Source organism: Triturus cristatus, chromosome 9 (genome assembly GCF_964204655.1).
Source record: "Triturus cristatus chromosome 9, aTriCri1.1, whole genome shotgun sequence".
NCBI lineage: Eukaryota > Metazoa > Chordata > Amphibia > Caudata > Salamandridae > Triturus > Triturus cristatus.
In genome coordinates, this window is record NC_140592.1 from 523,230,558 (window position 1) to 523,243,173 (window position 12,616).

General features: G+C 40.1%; 1 protein-coding gene and 1 long non-coding RNA gene across 3 annotated transcripts in view; one reads left to right on the top strand and one right to left on the bottom strand.

Annotated features, from left to right (window-relative positions):
• The window catches only part of LOC146798232 (endothelial PAS domain-containing protein 1-like), a 522,541-nt gene that overhangs the window by 144,449 nt on the left and 365,476 nt on the right, over positions 1-12,616 (top strand). The window lies entirely within an intron of this gene.
• LOC146798233 (uncharacterized) overlaps positions 1-12,616 on the bottom strand; it is a 94,884-nt gene that overhangs the window by 14,772 nt on the left and 67,496 nt on the right. The window contains exon 3 of the long non-coding RNA XR_014968648.1: positions 8,967-9,116. This is a non-coding gene — a long non-coding RNA (uncharacterized LOC146798233). The remainder of the gene's footprint in view (positions 1-8,966; positions 9,117-12,616) is intronic.

The window sequence follows — 12,616 nt, forward strand, 5'->3', positions numbered from 1 at the left end:
GTCTTTAACTGCAAGGGTATTAGGCTTTGGTCGCAGATGGGTCCATCACCTATATGGTTGTTCAGACAAAATATTGAGTCAATAGTTTCGACTGACACAAATATTGTGACACAGAAATGTCGTGAGCAAGAACATTATGGACAAAAATATCGATTTAAAGGTAAGTAATATCGATGTTTAAAATATTGTTGTTTTTATTTTTGTGTATTTTAACATATATGTTAATTGTATATGTTTTAAAATGCTTGTTTAAATTGTTTTTTTTTAATATGGCTTGTAAATTAATAGTAAATTTTAAATTTAATGTTATAGTTTTTTGTTATTTTATTATCTTAGAGGGTTGTGGGGTTTATAAGGAAATAGGGTGGGAAGTGAATTAATTAAAAATAAAGAATAACATTTTTACATTCATATTAATTATTTAATGGCTACTTATTTATGTTAATTGTATAATTAATATTTTTTTAGGATTTTGGGTTGTGTAGTATTATAGGATTAAAGTAAATTATTATAATTATTGTTTAATTATTATTCATTGTTTAAATGATAATTATGTAAATTGTCTGATCATTTTTTAAGCTTGAGGTGTGGGTTTGTGATTTGTATGAGTTTAGGGTGGGAAGTTAATTAATTATAATTTATTAAAATTAATTTAAAATTATATATAATTATTTAATTGACAATTATTGATTTAATTGTATAATACTTTTTTTAAGTTAAGTGTAATGTGTGGGTTTTGGGTTTTGTATGGTATAAGGTTGAAAGTAAAGTAATTATAATTATTTTAAAATGATTTATTATTATGAATAATTGTGTAATTGATAATTATTTATGTAAATTGTGTAATATATATGTTTTTTGGCGGTTGAGTTTTTTGTATGGTTAAAGGATGTGTAGGAAATTATAATAATAATTATTGTTAATTTTAAATAATTGTGTAAATGATGATTAATTATGTAAATGTACAATTAAAATATTGTTTATGTTATATCTGTGAGTTGTATTTGTAGGGGTAAAGTATGGGTAGATAAATACAATTATTTAGTCTTAATTAGTAATATTAATTGTTTAATTGATTATCAATTATGTAAATTCTTTAATTTTGTTTTTAGATGTATATATTAGGTGTGGGTTGTTTGCTTTCTACAGATAAACGGCAGGAAAGGTAATTAAATGTAATTGTTTTATTAGTAGTTAATTATTATCAATATATTAATAGATATTTCATTATGTAAATTGTGTAAATATGATAGATTGCAGATGTGTGGTGTATAGCTTGTAGAGGTATAGGGTAGAAAGTTATGTAAGTAACATTAAAAAGTAACTTTTTTTCAATTGTAAATTATTTTATGTGTGAATTGTGTTACGCTTTTTAATTGTAAATAATATTGTATTCATTGTTAATATTTTGACAATAAATTTTGGTATTTTAATAAAAATAATGTTTGTATTATTTCTAATATTTATTAAACATCATAATAAATATGTCATTTCTTAATTAAAAAAAAATTCTATATTTAAATATTTTTTTATTTTATTTACTATAGTTTTGCAAGAGAAATAGTCTGTTTCTAATGCTGCATAGAGCGCAGTGACTTTAGTGAATTTTACCCCTTTGCAATCCAACATTTTCTCTACCATTGCACTGACTGGAATGGGAACAGTAAATTTACCCCTCCGTAATCCAACACATTCCCTAGTGTTACACTAACTGGAGTCGGAATAGTATATTTTATACCTCCACAATCCAACTCTATACCTACTATTGCAATCATTGGAGTGGTAATAGTACATTTTACTCCTTCACAATCCAAAACTTTCCTTACTGTAGTACTGAGTGGAGTGGGAATAGTAAATTTTACCCCACTAACATCCAACACTTTTCCTAGTGTTGCGCTGACTGGAGTGGGAATAGTACATTTTACCCTTCGCAATCCAACTCTTTCCATACTGTTGTATTGACTGTAGTGGGACTTGTAAATTGTACACCTCCTGAGTTTGACACTTTGGGGCCGATTATGACTTTTCGGCAGAGTGATGGCACAGCGGTGAAAAGGTCGCCCCGTCCGCCTGCAAGATTACGCCTTACAAATAGTCTGGCAGGCCGGAGGTATGGTTGTCCCATGTCCGTGTCTTTGAAAAAGGCACCGCAATGGGACCTCACTATGAGGTTCTTGCACTGCATGGACTCGAAAGTCCTTGCCCTGCAGGAACCTATGTGCTTGCACACAGGGGGGCACATGTTATGCCCCGCCCTTTGTTTCCTCTCCCCCAGAGTTTTCATAGCGGTGGAACCGCCATGAAAACCCTCACAGAGAGGAAACTTGTAATATGCTTGGTGGGACCGTGGTAGTCCCGCCAAGCATATTGTGGCCTCTGACTGCTCCAGGACAGTCCGACTGCCTAGTCATAATCGGGCAGGGGACTGGGCAGTGTGGTGGTGGCTGGATCAGCCACCTCCGCGCCACCACGAGTCTGGTGGTCCTCGGAATGCCAGACTCATAATAGGGCTAAATTTATATTTAGTTTATATTGTTTGAATTTATATTATTATGTTTTTGGTTATGTAAAATTATTAATATTTAAAATTATTAATGTTTTTAATATTTTATTTATTTATAGTAAATCCCTCCCAAAAATGGGTTTGAGTTTTTTTATTTGTAACTAAAATGATTTGTTTTATAAATATTGTATGTATTTGGCTATTGGGGCGCTTTACATGAGAACCAGTTACATTACACAGGGACACATTCATTGTTGGTAGGCACGGGGAGATTAAGTGATTTGTCCAGAATCACAGGAGGTTGAGCCGAATTTGAGACTCAAACCTGGTTTCCCATTTCCAAAGGCGAAAGGTGTGGCTGTTACGCCACATCCAGAGTCAGCTCAACATGTTTATAACCTTCAGGATTAAACGTTGAGGCTGAAGGCAGTGCAAATTTCTCACAGTGCCTGTCAGTGGGTCAAAAAGGTGTTTAGGATGCATGAACGTCAAATCATTGGCTTCTCTGCAAAGTGCACACAGGCAACCATTGTGAAAGCCGATTAATTCCTGGCTGGTTTTAGACATACGTCCATTGCTGTGTTATTATACCTGGACACAATTACAGAAAACTCAGAAAGACACCAAAATACCAGTCGGTGGCTCACTATAGGAATCACAAATTTTGTTTATATTGTTAAGCCTTGCTCATAACTGCATAGGCCAGGCCCCTTATAGAGACCTCACACTTTTTTCACCCCACTTAAAGCCCTGCGTCCGACTAACATGTGATGCGTGGAACTTGGCAGAAGTGATCCTGAGACACACGTTGGTGCTATGGGACTGTAAATCTGCCTGAGCTTAGTTTGCTGAATCCCCCACACCTCCCTGAGACATCATGATCAAAAGCTTTAGTTTAACTTTTTCAACAGTGTGTTTACTTGAAAGTTTGGGCGTATGCCCCCATCTGCTGATGATATTCACACTGCTGACATCTCACCATGCATAGGTGGGACCCAGAGGTGTAAGACTGGCAGCGGGGCATCAAGGGACGTTGCACCAATATCAGCAACCCTCCCCCAGCAAAAATGGTAAATAGCTTCTTTGAACACACAAGAAATGAAATAAATCAGACAACACATGGTTTGGTGGAAAAACTGTTTGCTGCAGGTTTATTTCATAAGTGAAATATGCCTACGTGGTGGGTTAATTTACAGACAATCTAAAGGCAGGCAGCGGTGAGAGACCTAAACTGCCCACCGTCCTGATGAGTCAAACAGCACCAGTGGCGTAACAATGCCCCTCGCATTGCGGGGTGGCCCCAAGATCCAGGGGGCCTCCTCAGAGTAGTACCCTGGCCTGAGAGCTCACGAGTAAGTCTGGAAGGGGGCCCATTCATGAACTTTGCAGGCCCCCCCCCCCCCTCAATTTTCATTACACCTCTGCACAGCACCATTGGCCAACCCATGTGGTGCTGCAATTTTTTAATTTTATTTGGGTAGTTTTCTCCCTTAAATCTCTGATCACCAGTCCCCAATTATTACTTAGGGGTGGAGTGGATAAAGGCAAGCCCCCGGTTGCTCAGGCCTGAAACCGACCGAAGAACTAACGGGGCGCCATCTCTTACATTCCAGGGGCCTGCCAAAAAGACTCCTGGGGTTTGGCATCGAGCACACTTGCTGTGCTTTATCAGATAGTACCCCTATGTAACAAACGGCCTCCGGATCACCCTGTACCTATGCCTGCAACACAAATAAACAATTAACAAGTTCTGCACAAGAAGTATGTCCAGCGGGAAAACAAAGAGGCCAGCATCTGGGTTGCAAAAACAACAGTTGATGGACAGAATGCAGAACAATGTCATACATTCACCCCAGTACAGAGATCTGGGCCTAAAACCATTGTTTTTTTGCTCACCATGCCATTCCACTTTGAACCCAGTCATATGAAAATCAGTCTTGACCCTGTGCTTCATGGGAACAGTCCAGCCCGAACTGCCAAGCCAGGTCCTCCCTGGACTGGAACCAAGCATCCTAGGACCGGTTTCAGGGTTTCAGCCTTCTTCAGCCAGGATAGCTTGATTCCAGTGGCATGGAGAGCACGGGACTCACGTCTGAGCATACCTGTCCCACTTGGGGTGACAAATGCAAAAACAACAGTTGATGGACAGAATGCAGAACAATGTCATACATTCACCTCAGTACAGAGATCTGGGCCTAAATCCATCGTTTTTTTGCTCACCATGCCATTCCACTTTGAACCCAGCCATATGCAAATCAGTCTTGACCCTGTGCCTCATGGGAACAGTCCAACAGAACTGGGGTGAATGTATGACATGGTTCTGCATTTTGTCCATCAACTGTTGTTTTTGCATTTGGCACCTGGGTTGGGCAAGTGTAGCTCCCCAGGCACAGACACTTTTGGGGAGAGCATCAGAAAGGGGAGGGAACACCCACAGGGGGTCCCAAAGAATGGAGGGCAGGTGAAGTGCTGTAATGCAGCACACAGGGGCTGCCCTCTTAGGAGGGCACACTGTGTGTGCTACCAGCAGCCACATTCTATTGAAACAGCTGCCTGCAGGATGACCGAAGAAAGAGTTCCCATGGGCAAAGTAAACCACCGCCTAAAATTGAAAACTGTGAAGGACAGATAACACAACTTTTAATGTACGGTCAGACTACTTCAGGACCATTTCCGTTCATAAAGCACCCTGACTTTCAGCCTTATGAGCCTTCTGTTAGTTTGCACATAATTGCAGGACCGCTGTATGGGAGCGGTTAAGACAATTGACAGAGGAAATAAAAGCTGTTAAATTAGTCAGCAGGAGGCAAAAACGCTTAAATAAAGCATGGATTATGTCCATTCTATTGACGGTGCTCATCAAAAAGTTCTACAGAAATTCAAGTTTGGACAATGAAAGCCTCAAAGGAACTTTTTTGTCAGTTTCCAAGCGAGCCAGCCCAACATGCATTAATGGATGAAATAATTGTCGAACGTGGAAGAGAATATCTCCAGGTTTGCTTTGTGTTCAAATCTTAAAATTATGATAAATATTTTTTGCAGTCAAATAAAGAAGCACTAATTTGAAGATAACTGTCAAAGTGAACCAGATTCCATTCGTCCAGTGAATAAAAGGTTAATTGATCAAATTAAACTATGCTTTATGCAGTGCTTTAAACGGGAGAAAATAAGTGCAGGTACTCATTAAAATGAGCTAGAGGTGTAGTGAATGGGCGGGGCGGGGCTAAGGTCAAGACATGATGATACTTAACAACTTCTATAATAGTTGCAGCACACACCAAAACACATGATAAATGTGTTTATATAAACAAAGCAGGTTAACTCATTACACAAAATGAAATGCGATAATATGTTAAAATTTCCTTTTTTTTTTTACAATAGTTGCACCTTCTTAATGCCATACTGTTAATTGCTGTTGTTTAGCACAATACTATGTATTTTTGAGCACGTGAGTAGGAAGAAACTGAAAATACCCCCACTTCACACCAAAGCTCTTATGGCACCAAGCAAATGAAGCAAATCATCATGACCCTCCCCAGAAGATATCTCTTGTCTCTTCCATCGATCTATCCATTCATCCTTCCATTTACCTGCTGATGTCCACCATTTACCCTTTACATTCTGTCATCTATTCAGTTTTTTATCCATCACTCAGTTTTTCACCATTCCGTCTGTCCACCCTTCATATCCAAACCTATCCATCCATCCATCTTTAAACCTATCCATTCATCCTTTCACTCATCCATCTCTTTATCCACCCATTCACTCATACATCAATCCTATCGCTCATCTATCCATCAACCCTTTCACTCCTTTACACCATCCACCCTTTCATTCCATCCACACTTTCACTCAATCCCTCCTTTCACTCACCAATCATCCACTCTTTCATCCATCCATCCTCCCTCTTTCATTTATCCATCCAATCTTTCACTTAGCCACCCATCACCCGCCCTTTTATACAATCAACCACCCTCTTTCACCCACCCATCCATTCACTCATCCATCCATCCACTCATCCATCCATTCACCCATCTATACATCCACCGTTGCTCACTCATCCATCCATCCACTCACTCACCCACCAACCCTCCCTACTACGTTATTTATGAACCTTTGTCGCCGACATACACACAAAGTGCCACCTATTTCTTTATAATACCTCCTGAGAGTGTCTAGATTCTCTCTCTCGTTTTTTCTTACAAAAAACAGGCATACAAATGCAGGCAAACACACAAACATAAGCAGACACACAAAAGACTCCGGTATGTTAAAAGCCATGTTTTACTCATCACCATGATTTTTTAATTGCGACTGCCAGGGGACTGCCATGATTCCTGTGTTTGCGCAAATGCAGAGGATAGTGTAGTGGTTGACAGCACAGGGCCTGAATGGACCCCATAGCCACCAAGGTTTCAGATTGCTATGTGAGACATTTTCATGTTTTCGTTGTAATTATGAGTGACATTTCAACGACTATGAGTGACACTTTCTCGCTGAAGCAATGAAGACGAGGGAATCGTATAAATATCAGAAATGACACCCATTTGAGTATAGCTGCTAATGTTTCAGATTGCTTATGTGTGACATTTTCATAGATTCAGTGGATTTACGAGAGTCAGGCAACAACTAGATGTGTAACACTTGGAGGGGCACTTTCTTGCGACCAGAATCCTGGAATGAAGTCAATGGAAATAGACAAATATCAGAAATCACACTCATTTGAGCAACTAGGAAGTCAAACTCTGCAGCAGGTGTTTTTTAAGCTATTATTTAATTTCTACAAAAAATCAGCACCCTCCACCCCAACCTCAGCTTCAGGTGCGGCCAAACCATATGTAACAAAGGGATCTCTGTGACAAAAACAACAACTCACTGAGCTATCCACATACAATACAGTACATACAATATGCTTTTTTGAAGGAGGCATATTAACCCTCTACGCTACTTAATGGTGAGAGTGAAACTGCCAGTAGAGAAAACTCTGACCTCTCTCCAGCGTGAACAATTTCCCATGACTTATCTCTGACTTAGCAAGTCTAACTGTGCTGGGAAAAGAAAGGGTGCTGCTTCGTAGTATCCCTGCCAAGCAGGGATGTTAAACACTTTGCACTTCTAATAAATCAGCAAAACTGCTAGTTTAGACAAAACGTAGCGCATTTTCAGCACAGACAGACAACTCTAGTGTGCCCATTTGCAAGGCCCTATGCTGTGCTGGAGCCCCCTAATCATTTTCATAACAAACATTTTAAATGTCAGCAGCAGGAGATTATTAAATTAATATCTGATTTACATGAATCTCTTTACAGCTGTCAGAACGATCCACCGAGAGGAGCTGCTGGCGCGGCACCGCCGGGATCGCTAGCCGCTCTCTTCTTCAGAGAGTCAGGCAGCGAGCCCTGCTGCAGTGTCTCAGCCTGTGCCATCTGCTCCCATTATGAGACTCACAATGGCGTGGTGAGTCTGAGGCTGAAGTTCGGCTCTGCTGGGCTGGGCACAGCAATAGCACATCATGTTGAGGTCAGGAGGAGGTGAGCAGGTAATCGATTCTCGAACACTGGCTTCCTCCTTTAACTTTATGCAGCAGTGTAATTCCTGGGTGCCCTGAAGCCCCTCTGGCACGCAGGCAATGCAACATCCTGCCACAGCATGGGCGCCGACCGGACATGGCTCCTCCGCAACAGTGTGTCCTTGTGGGACCTGACGTGACCCGGGGAACAGTAACAGCAAGAAGGGTTGGCGGCCCTAGTTTTGAGCTTCTTTGGCATATAAGAAAGCCTTCTATGCACAGACCGGGTAATTGGGGCATTTGGCGTTAGGAAGGTAGCGCCTCAGTACAGAAAGCAGTAAGATTAGTGCTCCAGGAGCCTCTTCGATCGTATTGTCTGGGCATTAACCCTCCGATCGAAAGTACGGGAAGTGTGAGAATCCGCCGCCCTTGCCCCTGATTAAAATTTCTGTGTTTAAAGGATTACCCTGCACTGACTTTTCACTACCTGAAGTGCTGCGCTCTGAAATTCACACGCGCACACTAGCAGGTAAAATGAATCTTACGGTTCCTGTTCTGTCATGCACAGCGTGATGGTGAGCACCGGACATTATTCACATGAGCCCTGCTGAACAGCTCAGCTGGGGCTCAGATCGGGGCTACAGAAGCGGCACCTTGGTTGGCAGACACGTTCCACTCCTGCTCATTAGCACTCTCAGCCAATAAGCCTACCTTTTCATGAGTACCGGTACTCTCCTTCGGCAGTAGGGAAGTGCCGGTACTCAGAGTGATTAATTTAAGAAGTGCCGGTACTCAGTACCGGTGAGTACCGGCCTATTTAAAGCACTGTGTTATGCTAATGCAAAGTAAATCTCCTGATCCTAAACTCCATAGGAATTAGTGAAACCACATGCATAAAATAATGCTGGAAGTAGTCATTTTAATCTCAGACTTGAAAGCGCAGCTGTCACTTACCCTATGTGATATCCAGAAAAAGAGCTGTAAGAAGCATCGCGGAGACAGGGGCTTAGGCTCCTCCCATGTGTCGATCTTCCGCTCTACAACCTTTTGTTTGGGACGAAGATTTGTGTTTGGCTGAAACAGGTGCTTTATTCATCTTCTTGCCTAATGGGAAAGTTTAAACTCTAAACAGTTGAATTCCACAAGAAGCCGAAGACCTGGCTCTTCTACTCAACACCCTTTACCACTGTCTCATCCCCCTCCTCCTCCCACTGGCCCACCTACATACCTGCTCCAGCCCCTTGATACCCTTTCAGGTGATATGTCGCACTGTACAAATCCAGATAACATAACAACAGTAGGCATGAGCGCATTATAGGCCAAGCCAATGATCAGGGCTTTTCTATTGATTATGAAATATTACAACAAAAGGAGATATTTATGTATTCCTTATTTATTGTAAAAAACAAATCTTAAAATCAGTTGGGCTTTAAGGGTGGGTAATTACAAAAATTCTCATAGATTTTCCTATTAGGCAAATATTTTTGGAGCGTTTTCTTTCCCCTATAACAAATATTGGAGCTATACAAAACTGCATTATTTTGTCACTGGTGGATATTGCTTTTTCAACTGTAAACTTGTTCATATTAGTAATTTTATGACTGTATATCTGATGGATGCCTTGCGGGAAAGCTTATGCTCAGTGCAATAGACCATACTTAGTTATGGTGACAAGCCAAAAATAAGGAATATAGGCCTGAATGGTTTGTCAGGAAAAGGTATGCCCAATGGAATAGGCTTGATCTGTTTGTTATTATAAAGGTAAAAGGCCGGACTGATTTATTGTGAAAAGTATATGTCAAAGCAATAGGCCTTTGCGGGTGGGTTGTTGTAGTATTCTTTATGCACTAGGCACAATACATTTCCAAGAAGGCCACCCCTGTTCTGTTTAATATTTTACTTATTTTTGATTTCAAGCAAATGCTTAGCAGGCTTTTTCCCCTTTTTATACTTTTATTTAGGGCAGATATGATCAGATACTGAGTGCCTTAACCCATCGGCTTCAGAAGAGGATCTTTCAGTAATAAGCCAGACCTACTGGCATTGCCAATGCTTGTTAAATAGTTATTGAGTAAAAAACTTTTATATATGCTTTAAATATTGTAACTCTTCTCTAAGTAACCTGTTAAAAGAGAACATTTTGTCCAAGCATCTGATTTCACCTGCAGCACCATTGAAATCATGGCCCTAATGCCTGCTAGATAACTGCACTTGTGACTGCCTGTTTGGTAGTAATGTTTAGCAATATTCTGTGTTTGATGGAGTCCCTAGAGCTTTTGGCCCCGGTGCCATTGCACCTGCTGCTCCATTCAAATGAAGCCCCTTTTAACTACAAGATAACTGCAATTGTGTCTGCCTGTATAATAATAAATTATACCAATACTAGGTGTTTTCAAGGAGGTCATGACAAATTTTGGGCCCAGTGGCACTACACCTGTTGCACCATTCAAATCATGACCCTGTTGTCTGCAAGGTAACTGCACTGGTGACTGCCTGTTTAGTAGTAACATATAATTGTACAGAATTAAGGCAACCAATCATAAACACAATAATAAAGTATGATCAATATACTGGCAGAATGAGCCAAAGACAACAGTTATTTATCACAAAAATACAAAAGAAGCTTTTTATTGAAAATAGAAAAATCAAGAAAATTATAACACTCATTCATACGCTTGCATGTCCATCATGCATACTTCCAGGCATACTAACGATTAGAAAAAAACATTATTATCTTTGTTGACAATTATCTCATAAATGACAATTAAACCATTTATATAGAGAGCAATTTCAGTTAAAAACAGTGTGGCACAAATGTAATTGACAAGAATTTTCTACGTGTTTTGGCACACCAAAGTGCCTTCACCAGGAAAGAGGGGCAATGAGAAGAAGAACAACGTAGAATCTATAGATAGCAGAGATTGAAGAACCTGAATGGTAAGTCGGACGTCAAGGATATGTCAAGTCTGGAGACAATTCTAAACTTAAATGCCAGAGAATCACAGTACACTAACTCACTAATTCTGGGGTGGAGGGATACGAATGGAATCCTCACAAAGTATAAAAATAGATGAGTACTGTATTTCCCGGATATGGTGACCAATGTTAATTGAAACACCACTATACAAGGATGCAGGATATCGCGATTCTTGCGAGAAGAAACCATGTATCGCCAAACTGTTTTTGAGTCAAAATTGAGGCATTTGAACCGGCTCACTAGAATTGATGTATGTTAATATTAATGATTAAATGAGAGCCTCAGAAAAAAAGGGTTCCAGCTTTCGCGCGTCCGCCCAGAAAACTTTAGTAGTAAAATATAGCAATATAAGGTGATTGGAGGGGTGCCTAGAGCTTTTCATCCTGGTGCTACTGCATCTTCTTCACCATTCAAATCATGACCCTATTGCCTGCTAGATAAATGCCCTTGTGACTGTCTTGTTTAGTAGTAAAATTTAGCAATAATCTGCGTTTAGTGGGGTCCCTAGAGCTTTTGGCCCCAGTGCCACTGCACCTGCTGCACCACTCAAATCAAGTCCCTTTTAACTGCAAGGTAACTGCAATTGTGACTGCCTGTTTAATAGTACAATATAGCAATATTATGTGCTTAGCGGAGTTCTGACATCTTTTGGGCCCGGTTCAACTGCGCCTGCTGCACCATTCAAATCATGACCCTATTGTCTGCGAGGTAACTGCACTTGTGGTTGTTTGTTTAGGAATAAAATATAGCAATATTACGTGTTTAGTGGGGTGCTTGGAGCTTTTGGTCCCGGTGCCACTGCACCTGCTACACTATTGAAATCATGACTAGTGCTTGCTTGATAACTGCTCTTATGACTACCTTTGTAGTTGTAAAATATAGCAATATTAGGTGTTCGGAGGAGTTCTGACAACTTTTGGCTCTGTGCCACTGCACCATTCAATTAATGACTCTGTTGCATACAAGATAACTACACTTGTGGCTGCCTGTTCAGTAGTAAGATATAGCATTATTTGGTGTTTAGTGGAGTTGTTTTTAAGAGGCGCAGACAGATATTTGTAAGTAGAACTTTATTGTAAGTTCATATGTACAACCCCTAGACAGACAGGTCCTCTCTCTGCAACTGCCAGCTCTCCTCTTCCAGTCAACTCAGAACAAAGCATCCTGGTTGCTATGGAAGGAATGTTGACATGTTGCCTGGCTACATATTAAGACACAACATATCTTTCCTCCTTAAAGAACAAAAAGAAAATATATATATATTACAATTTAAGGGAATGACAAAATTATAAAGTTAAATTAACAACATGTGAAATTCATTATATACATAAAATAAAATACAACATCTGGACGATTAATAAGACACATAATCATTATGCCAATTGGGAATTTTCCTGACACGTTTGTCATTGTTTACAGTGTCACAACCTTTGTTTAGTTGATTGTTGCCATCTCCATCCAACCAGGTGTCAACTTCCAATTTGTTGCACAAGGTCACACATCGTGTGTTCCACACTTTACCATCACTCAGCCAAAGATTGTTGCCACTAACCTTCTTTATGCATTTTGGAACAGACCATTTTGACAAACCTCTTTTTTGTACACCCACACTATATGTCCTTACCCA